This window comes from Scylla paramamosain, unplaced genomic scaffold (genome assembly GCF_035594125.1).
Source record: "Scylla paramamosain isolate STU-SP2022 unplaced genomic scaffold, ASM3559412v1 Contig9, whole genome shotgun sequence".
In the NCBI taxonomy this organism is placed as follows: Eukaryota; Metazoa; Arthropoda; class Malacostraca; order Decapoda; family Portunidae; genus Scylla; species Scylla paramamosain.
In genome coordinates, this window is record NW_026973674.1 from 1,360,029 (window position 1) to 1,370,157 (window position 10,129).

The 10,129-nt window shown below is 46.1% G+C and overlaps 2 long non-coding RNA genes across 3 annotated transcripts; both read left to right on the forward strand.

Annotated features, from left to right (window-relative positions):
* The first annotated feature begins 888 nt into the window (after positions 1-888).
* On the forward strand, positions 889-9,892 carry LOC135096950 (uncharacterized). Its single transcript, XR_010265222.1, has 2 exons — positions 889-1,030; positions 8,977-9,892. It is a non-coding gene; the product is annotated as an uncharacterized LOC135096950 (long non-coding RNA).
* LOC135096949 (uncharacterized) lies at positions 6,472-8,118 on the forward strand. 2 transcript variants are annotated; one of them, XR_010265220.1, is made up of 3 exons: positions 6,472-6,581; positions 7,744-7,847; positions 8,041-8,118. It is a non-coding gene; the product is annotated as an uncharacterized LOC135096949 (long non-coding RNA). The 2 variants fall into 2 exon arrangements; XR_010265221.1 differs by lacking the exon at positions 6,472-6,581 and adding an exon at positions 7,188-7,586.
* Positions 9,893-10,129: the final 237 nt, after the last annotated feature.

Sequence of the window (10,129 nt, forward strand, 5' to 3'; positions counted from 1 at the left end):
TATTACAAGCACATTCAGCAACGTAAAAACACATCAGACTCAGCACTAAATAAATTATACAAGCTATACAATATGCCAGAAAACATTGAAATACACCTAGTTAAAACACTAATCCTTCCCATTCTTGATCATCCACCTATCCCAATACACACTATGAGTAAAAACCAAATACCAAAAACTTCAGAAAATACAAAATAAAGCCTTAAGATTTGACACCAATCAAAAATCCCCATACACTATGACAAGAGGACAAATATACATACACACACCAGAACAACACCTCTAAACATAAGAATACACAACAGATAAGGAAACAGAAGCCTCGCCTACGTGTTTTTTCATCAAGTTAGCAGTACGGTTATCAAGGCAGTCAGGAATACCAGCAGGGTGCAGGATGTCACTCAACCTGACCAGCACGTTGCTGTTTCATGCTTGTGCTGTGGTGATGCTAATGAGGTGTTGTGTGTGTGTGTGTGTGTGTGTGTGTACGCAACGACCGCTTCGCAGGATTGGCTGTGTCACGGATAGCTGGAGGAAAATAAGAGTTTTTATTATGAGCAAAAAAGCAGGATGGAAATGATTGGCTGGTTCTGTGTACTTGTTTCCCTGTGCAACCAACGAACAGTTAAACAGAATGACTGAAATGAGTTTGTGCTTCACTCCATTTGAGAACCATTGGAGTGGGAGGTGAGACTCGACACACACACACACACACACACACAGTTGCCCAGGCGTCGTCACACACACAGGTTGCAGACTCAATCTCGCTGCTTTACAAGGCTGTATTTGAGTGACACGTGTCTTTTAAGGATGTCTGCTCGGTACAAGTGACAGATTAACATGAATGTTGTATTGTCAGCAGGAGAAACACTCTTGAGAGCCGTGGTAGTCGCCTCTGTGGCCTTGAAAAACACTGGTGATGGCCGCGCGAAGTGTTTCTGCACACGGGACAGTCACTCAGTCACACACTCAGTCATTGTACTTGTAAGAACACACGTACAGAGAACTACGCGAGGCTGCCAACCCACAAGTAAGTGCCCTCAGGAAACCACCGTTTTCTTTCATTCTCTCTTGCACTATGTCAGTTACCTCACTACTACTACTACTACTACTACCACTACTACCACTACACTGTCTCTTCTCCCTCACGCCCCTTGCAATCTAACATAACCTCACAATCTGTCTAATAACGGTATCACAACTTGCGAGGTGAACAAGGCCATCACGAAGCCTAACTAGCTAATTATTCTGTCCTTCCCCGACCTACGGCGTTTGGTGTTAAGTCGCCACGAAATTGATGGCAGCTTGTTTACACTTCCCTGCTGTACGCCGACGAATATAAACGAAGCTCTCTCTCTCTCTCTCTCTCTCTCTCTCTCTCTCTGTGTGTGTGTGTGTGTGTGTGTGTGTTGTGAAGGAGAGAGAAAGCCTGATACAATAAGAGTGAATGAGAATGAAAATAGAAGGGGAAGGGAACAGACGGAGGAAAAATGCAAATGAATAGAGGAGAGGAAGAGAGAATAATCTTTTTTTTTTTCATTTCTTCCTCCTCGCTAATTCTTCAGTCACTCCTCATCCTCAATGCTTCTATTTATTTTATTTTCTCATCGTCATCCCATCTTCCTCATATTTTCATTTCCTCTTTCGTCTTGGATTAAGCCTCTCTCCCCTGTCACCTCCCTCCCTCTTATCTGTCAGAGGTAAGGGACGAGAGAGAGAGAGAGAGAGAGAGAGAGAGAGAGAGAGAGAGAGAGAGAGAGAGAGAGAGAGAGAGAGAGAATTTTATCATTATTAACAGTATTTGTGATTATTGTTCTTCACCTCCACACCTATAGACGTAAGCTTACAGGCCCTGGCATCTGTACTACGACCGCATTAGACTCCCGGTAATTATAGATTATTTATTATTATTTATTTTTTTTTTCAAGAAAACAGTGCGTTTAATGCGCCGGCAAATATCTATATGGTACTTATGAGTTCCGACTTGGGCGAAAATCGGGTTACGTCGCGGCCGTAGGAACGCAACTGAGACGTAAATGATGCACCTTCTGTGTGTGTGATTCACCGAGGGTCGTGTGGTGGTCAGCCACACGTTCCTCTACAGAAAGAGGCCAGAGGTCATAGTGAGCAATCTTTGGGCAGGACTGAGGCCAGTGACACGCCACACGCCGGGACAGCGAGGCCACAAGCCCTCGGCCTACACCCAGCGCCTGCCTGCCCCGCGTCAACACTGCCTACACATTGACAGCCTCGCCCATCTGCCTCGCCGCGCCCGGGATTCAAACCCTGCCCTTCTTGGTTGTGAAATGAGCGTGTTAACCACTACACTACGCTGTGTGTGTGTGTGTGTATACACACACACACACACACACACGCACACAAAGATGAGTCACTGTATTGAGAGATGTTATCGAGATGGTAGCGAGTGACTGGAGCCTCTTATTAGCGTCTGGGTTAGGGCGTAGGCAGTTGAACAATGGAGGTGCATTGTCGGTGAAGATGTGGTTGAGTGTGTTCTGTCGCTGTATTGTGAGATGTCTTGCTGAGTCTGTTACTTTGCTGGTGTGTTGAGTGAAACTGACATCACTGCATTTTTGCTGCCAACATTTACGATGAAACAATGTGCAGAGTGTGCATGGAGGCAATGAACGACAGTTAGTGAGAGAAAAAGTAGGTTTTCTGTTCCCCTGTGGCATGCCCACTGCACTGTAAACAAGTGGTTTTGCTCCGCCTTCCACCTTCTGCCTTGACCTGTGTGCTGCAAAAGCCTTGAAGAAAGTGATGAGTGGGTGTGGTGCTTGTGGTGAGAGTGTGGCCAACAGGCAGAGGGCTGTGGCATGCGAGAGAAGCGAGCGGCCTTTGCTGGGGTGAGGGAGGCCAACACGAAGGCGCTGGGCTTCTCTCTAGCTTGTGGCCTTCCTGTGCAGGGAATGCCCGAGTAACAGCCGCACTGAATGGAGGAGCCAGGATGATGAAGAAGAAAGAACAGTGGCGTAAGTAGACATTGGAGCCATAATCAAAATTTTAAATGATCTCAAGTATTTTGTGATAAAGTATTGCATCTTTGACCGTGATTGCGCTATTTTGCTCCCAAAGACGTTCTGTAAGTCAACATGACACCACAAGAGGTCATCAGTACAAGATTGCTCAAGTGACAACACGCAAACGGTTCTTGTGTCAGAGGAACTGTACTTTGAAACTTTTCCAGAATGTTGCTTCAGCCAAAACATTGTCTGCTTTCAAGGCGTCCCTTTCGGCTCACCTTCGCGACCGTCTTTTTTAATTTATGTAACTTTTTGTTCTGCTGCTGCACATGAAGCACCGTCCAGCTAATTGTGAAGATTTGTGAAGAACGTAGCACATTATAGTGATAGGCTGGCGCATGAGCTGAGTGGGATGTAGGCAAAATTCTTAGGATCAGCAACCAGGGTAGAGCAAGAAATAACGGGTTCAAGCTTGAAAAATTTAGGTTTAGGAAGGAGATAGAAAAAAATTGGTTCTCAAATAGAGTGGTAGATGAGTGGAACGGACTCAGTAATCATGTTGTTAGTGCTAGGACACTAGAGAGCTTTAAGAGAAGATTAGACAAGTTTATGGATGGGGATAATAGATGGAAATAGGTAGGTGTGTTTCATAGAGGGACTGCCACGTGTAAGCCTGGTCGCTTCTTGCAGCTTCCCTTATTTCTTGTGTTCTTATGTTCTTATGAGTGCGGCTTCAGCTGGGCACCTGGGTCAGTCCCGGGTGCAGGGAACCCCACCAGGTGAGGCTGAAATGTATAAGCGGCAGTAATTCATTGGCCTAATATAGGAATTAGTAAAATACAGATGTTGGCCTCATTCTGGGTATACATCACTGGGCTGGCTTTGAGTAACAATTTGACCACCGCAGACTGCTGGAAACGGAGAACTTGACTGAGCGGGCCAGTGCTGGGAAACAAAATTTACGCCACTACCCGAGCGTTTCTTGATCAGCAGTCTCTGAGTCATCCCCCCTTCCAGAACACCAGGTGGGCTACTTAACACTCTCAACTTTAGCTTAGAGGTTTTGTTAGCACTCAGTAAACGGTCTTGTTACATGTGCAGTCTGATGTTATCCTGGAAATGGTTACAAGCAGGCAGGTAGATGGGCCCCGCAACAAGAGTGAGGACCGATGCTTCGTGATGAGCTGTACCCGATGGCTTGAAAAATTAAAGACAAGAATTCCAGGTTTTCAGAACAGGACAGTGACACGTATATTAAATTTATAATGAGACAGGTTAGAGTTGTGATCTTATGAAGGGAAATAGATGATGTCAGCGTCTGCCTGTGAACTCAGACTGGTTGATTGTATACCTGTGAAGTGTAATTATTGTGAAAGCTGATAAGGATTTGTTTGAGGCACAGCTGATGGGGTTTCTCGTGTGTGTGTGTGTGTGTGTGTGTGTGTGTGTGTGTGTACAACATAGATATGTCTGTAGTAGGATATGACAAGGCTGATAAATATGAGGTACAATAATTATTCCCCCAACTCATCCAAAAAAAAAAAAAAATTATCTGACACCCCAGGTAAACTTAGGGTTAGGTTAGGTTAAGTGAGGAGTCTAACCAAGAGTACTGGGGTGGCAGATCTTCGTCATACTGGATGGTTTGCGAGTTCATATATAGATAGATAACACCATGACAAACATTCCACATTTTCTTTATCATGTCGCATTGTAATTGATAAGAGATGCACAGTATATTTTAGCACAGATTCAGGACTTTGTTAACTGTAGTTTTTATCAAGTATATCAAGTGATGTTTGGGTATTTGGGTTTGTGTGTGAAAGATAAGACAAGCTTGACAATGTTTAGCCTTGAAATCACAGTTCAGGAAAGGTAGGGAAGTCAGTGGCTGGCCTTACTCCAGGTCCAGCTCTGTGGAGGAGTGTCCGCAAGCCTGCAGGAGGAAGTTTGGTTAGCGAAGCACCATTCATGAGTGTGATTGGCTGTCTGCAGAGTGGGAGGCATGACAAGAATGCCACCATGCCACGAAGTGAAAGACTCGGTTGACGAAAGCAGGTGACCAGGAGTGCACTGCAGCAAGGAAGTCTTTCTCGTTGTAAAGAAAAAAAGTAGTCAATGAAAACGTTTATCATTTAATAACTAAGCATTTTGCGGATCAGTAGGTGTGTCTGAGGAGCTGAACCCACATGACGGATCCCCTAGAACTGCTGGCTTTGCTGAAGTGTTGACATTTTTGGGACCGACCAGTGATGCTTGTTGCAACTCGAGTCACACCTCAAACCCCAAGGAATGCCAAGATGCGCCTTTCCCCAGTACAGCCTTGGTGGTCTGCAGGGCGCGAGGTGCGCACTGGAGTATGCAGTGGCCGTCTCAATTCGGTGTGATGCTGATGGGAGACCCTGCAGGCCTGAGGGACGCCTTTAGACAGAGGACACTCAGGAGCTGTGAAGGAGCATGTTTGTGCACAGCTGACATCCAGGAATGGTTTTGCTTCGCCACAAACACTGGACACTACTGGCTTGAGCGACGCAGCCAGACTGGCCGAGGTTCAAGACCAATGCAGGTCTTTGAACTGGATGGCTGGAGCTGCCTCAGAGAAGACCGAGAGGTATGTCAGAGGAATTGCTGGTGATAATTTCAACGTAAATGATCTTTGAGCTGTTTGCCAAGCCCTGAAGCTCTGCTCCGAGCCTACAACTCGGGTGAGCAGCTCTGTGCGAACAGCCAACGGCCGGGCACTATTGGACGCAGAAGAATGCTGCTGCAGTGCTCGTTGGCTCGAGTACTTAGGGCTGCTGTACAGGGTTGAGCCTCCAAGTGGTCTGCTTCCCCTGGTGGATGAGCAGGGGGCAGGTGCCGGCACACTAGTCACTGTTGCTACTCCTTCCATTGCCGAGGTGAGGAAGGTTGTGGGAGAGCCGAGTGGTGGGAGGGCTGCTGGGACGCACGGCATCAGCGGGAGGCGAGTCTGTGCTCCGAGGGCTGCTTGTGGTCACTAAGGATGCTGTCTTCTGTAATTAAAGGCTTATAGGTTATCCACTTCTTGTAATTAAGGGATCAGTAGTTATTTCTCTGGGGTGGAAGGGAACGCACCTCACTACTGACTTTATTAAACGTTGTGTGTTGACTGAGTTGTGACAAGATAAGGACGCTGTCTTGTGTCATGAAGAGCTGGGGTGTGTTGTCTCTCCAAGGCTGGAGGAGAACATGGCTGCACCTCAAGTGGAGCCACTCTAGCCACTCCCTGACAAGTCTTCCGCACTGGTGAGTTGAAATCATGTCTTATAGTATTGCCAGCTCTTGATTCACAGCATATCCACCACCACCACCACCACCACACGGCAGAAATGCCTCACCAACACAAGTAACAGGAGGTAAAAACAAAACTCTTTACTCGGTGACAAACATCAGGTCGCCATCCACCACACCAAACAGTGACACCAAAGCAACACTGGCAGGACCCGAACCAGCACCTGCCTGCCTCGCCCACACCGCTGTGGTGCCGGGGAGTGCCGAGGCCTGTGCCGCACCACGCTGAGAGAGCAGGAGAGGACGCCACAGAGGAATGACAGCGACAGGAGGAGGCTGAGTCAGGCGAGTGCTTCAGTGCCAGTGGACATAAGTAATGCTGGAGAACGATTACACAGACAGGTCGTTCATATTGTAGCTGTTCAAGGTTTGCCAGAAAACTACTGCATGGAAAAAAATTAGTGAGGAATGAAAAGTTGTTTTTGTAGCTTGCGAACAAATTGCCCTTGTCATTTTTTGTTCTAAAGACTAATACATCATACAAACTGGATACCCTAAGCTGCTGCAGGTGTCCATGTAGCGTTAAATGACATTAACATCATTATTTCAACCAAACTGATGGGCCGACAACAAAAGCAATCTTCAGAATCACTGACATCCATTTTCTTGGAGAGTCAAACAGAAAACAAGGGTTACGCCTCCCAGACGGTTACATCCAGACAGACAGGATGGTGTGGTGGTCAGGAGGATGCAGGCACATGGCAGGCAGAATTTAAACCGCAAATAGGAGAGCAGATCAAGGCAGACAGACAGACAGACAGACAGACGGACGGACGGACTGGATCTGAAAGCAGTGTTGTTCAGTGAGGCAAGGAACTGTGCAACTCTTTAGTGACTTGATAGCACAGATCGTTCATGTTGCCTTAGTTCTTCAGGAATCAATTTGAAGGTGGTGAGAACTGTCCGGGGAGTAAGTGGTAGTGTTGTTGTTGCTTGTAAATAGTGGCAGAGTATTATTATAATTGTAGTGATGTTATACTTGCTGGGTCAGTGTGTCAGGTCCAGTGTGCTGACAGTCGCCTCGTGCACGCTGGTAATGCTGTCTTTCATAATTTTGAAGGTTAATGTGAAAATTGGGCTTATCTCCCCACCAGAAATATTGTTTTGGATTTTGTTACCTACTCAGATTTGGAGAGTCACTACACTTTCCAAGAACCCAGCGACTTTTCCCTGTCTGTCCCTGTGAGCATAAGAAATGAGGGAAGCTGCAACAAGTGACCAGGCTTACAAGTGGCAGTCCTTGTATGAAATATACCAGCGCACAGTTCATTGAAACTTTGATCTGGAGTTGTAAGGCACACTGTTCATGAGTGACTTTATTAAATTAGGTGTTCATGAGTGACAGCTAATCATACAAGTGTTCATTAACAAAAAATCAACAGTGAATCTCAGGATATTATCATCACTAACATTTGGTAGGAGTCAAAACATCATTTGCCTTCCACAGACAAGCGCACAGTCAAGTTTCCATCCTCCACCTCCAAAAACAGCCTTCCTCCACAAACTGTCTGACTGCTGGGACTTGGAGGTGGATAAAGCAGTGCTGTCCAGGTCGCGCCCCTCAAAAAATGTCGAGACCATTAATTGATTAATCCAGTTTTTTAATGCAGATTGGTAAATTAAGTACAGTCGTCGTTCAAGATTTCTAAATTCACAGAGCATAAATAATTAATTTTTTGTGTAGGTAGTCAAAGTTTTAAGTGCATTTTTTATATTTCCAATGTCGTGTGGTACTGTATCTCAGACTGGCCCACTGCACGCTGTCAGTCTGCTGCGGCACGGGGTCTCCAGGAACATGCGCAGTCCCTTCTCCTGTGACAAGGTTACAAAAACAATGCAGTATTTTGTTGAGTAATCAAAGGAAATGTAAAAAATTATACAATGCCAGTGTCGATTCAGAGCGTCACACTCTGTCATGGGCGAGAAGGCTGGCCGAGTGATGTTCTGGTTGTATTAGAGAGACAACACTCAATACACGTGTTAGGAAATAGTTCAAAGTGAGATAATAACTGTGCAAACTGTAGACACAACTTAATGAAGAGACTGGAATGCTCATGAATTACTACAGCAAACTCTTTCTACAATGAATCCACTACTACTTAGCTCACCCTATTTTTACATCATCTTACTCTCATCATCAGGGTGGAATCAAAAGCTTTTCATCTCATCAACTCCTCTCCTCTAACTGTCTTCAGCCAAGCCTCTCTCTCACCGCCGCAGTGTTGCATCTCTAGCTGTCTTCTACCGCTATTTTCATGCTAACTGCATGCCTCGCTGCACAACACTTTCTTCTTTCTCTCACCTCTATTCTGTCCACCTCTCTAATGCAAGAGTTAACCAGTATTCTGAATCATTCATCCCTTTCTCTGGTAAACTCTGGAACTCCCTGCCTGCTTCTGTATTTCCACCTTCCTATGACTTGAATTCCTTCAAGAGGGAGGTTTCAAGACACTTATTCATCAATTTTTGACCACTGCTTTGACCCTTTTATGTGACTGCAATTTCAGTGGACATTTTTTTTTATTGGATTTTTGTTGTCCTTGGCCAGTGTCACTCCTACATATATAAAAAAAAATACTGCCTTGTTTTCTCTCATTAATATCAAAGTGGCTTGCTTCACTACATCTTGTTACTAGTGTTGTTCTTCTCATCACCAACTGACTCCTCCTCTCCTTCACAGATCTGGGTGGAGTGGCATTCTAACTACAGACTGGAGACCCGTTCACTTAAAGGACCCGGTTGGAGTTGGACACAAAATTCAAGAGCAGATTTTCAGCCGTTACAATATCTTAAATCTTCTGATATGATTTAAACTGGGCAATGTTGGGTTTGCTGTAGTGAATCACCAAGACACAAGTCCATGCACGTGTCTGGGATGTAAGGAGGGTAGAAATGTCTCCCTTCACACCACAGGAGGCAGCACCACCGTGGCAGGACCCCAGAGTCAGGTGCTGTGCTGGGAGGAGACAAACAGCAGCAGTAGTGAAAGAATCCATTGGTGGTGGTGGTGGTGGTGGTGCAGCTGTCCACTCCACAGCGACTGTCTTGCTTCAACATGCTGTCTTCCCACACCTGCAATGAACAACACCTCTCCTGTGATGAACAACACTGAGTAAAACCTCTTCCCTGCATCAGCAACACTCAGCAACACCTCTCCTGTGATGAACAACACTGAGTAACACCTCTTCCCTGCATCAGCAACACTCAGCAACACCTCTCCTGTGATGAACAACACTGAGTAACACCTCTTCCCTGCATCAGCAACACTCAGCAACACCTCTCCTGTGATGAACAACACTGAGTAGCACCTCTTCCCTGCATCAGCAACACTCAGCAACACCTCTCCTGTGATGAACAACACTGAGTAACACCTCTCCCCTGCATCAGCAACACTCAGCAACACCTCTCCTGTGATGAACAACACTGAGTAACACCTCTCCCCTGCATCAGCAACACTCAGCAACACCTCTCCTGTGATGAACAACAGTCAGCAACATCTGCTTCTCTTCACACATTCATTCAAGCCTGCCTCTCTCTCTCTCTCTCTCTCTCTCTCTCTCTCTCTCTCTCTCTCTCTCTCTCTCTCTCTCTCTCTCTCTCTCTCTCTCTCTCTCTCTCTCTCTCTCTCTCTCTCTCTCTCTCTCTCTCTCTCTCTCTCTCTCTCTCTCTCTCTCTCTCTCTCTCTCTCTCTCTCTCTCTCTCTCTCTCTCTCTCTCTCTCTCTCTCTCTCTCTCTCTCTCTCTCTCTCTCTCTCTCTCTCTCTCTCTCTCTCTCTCTCTCTCTCTCTCTCTCTCTCTCTCTCTCTCTCTCTCTCTCTCTCTCTCTCTCTCTCT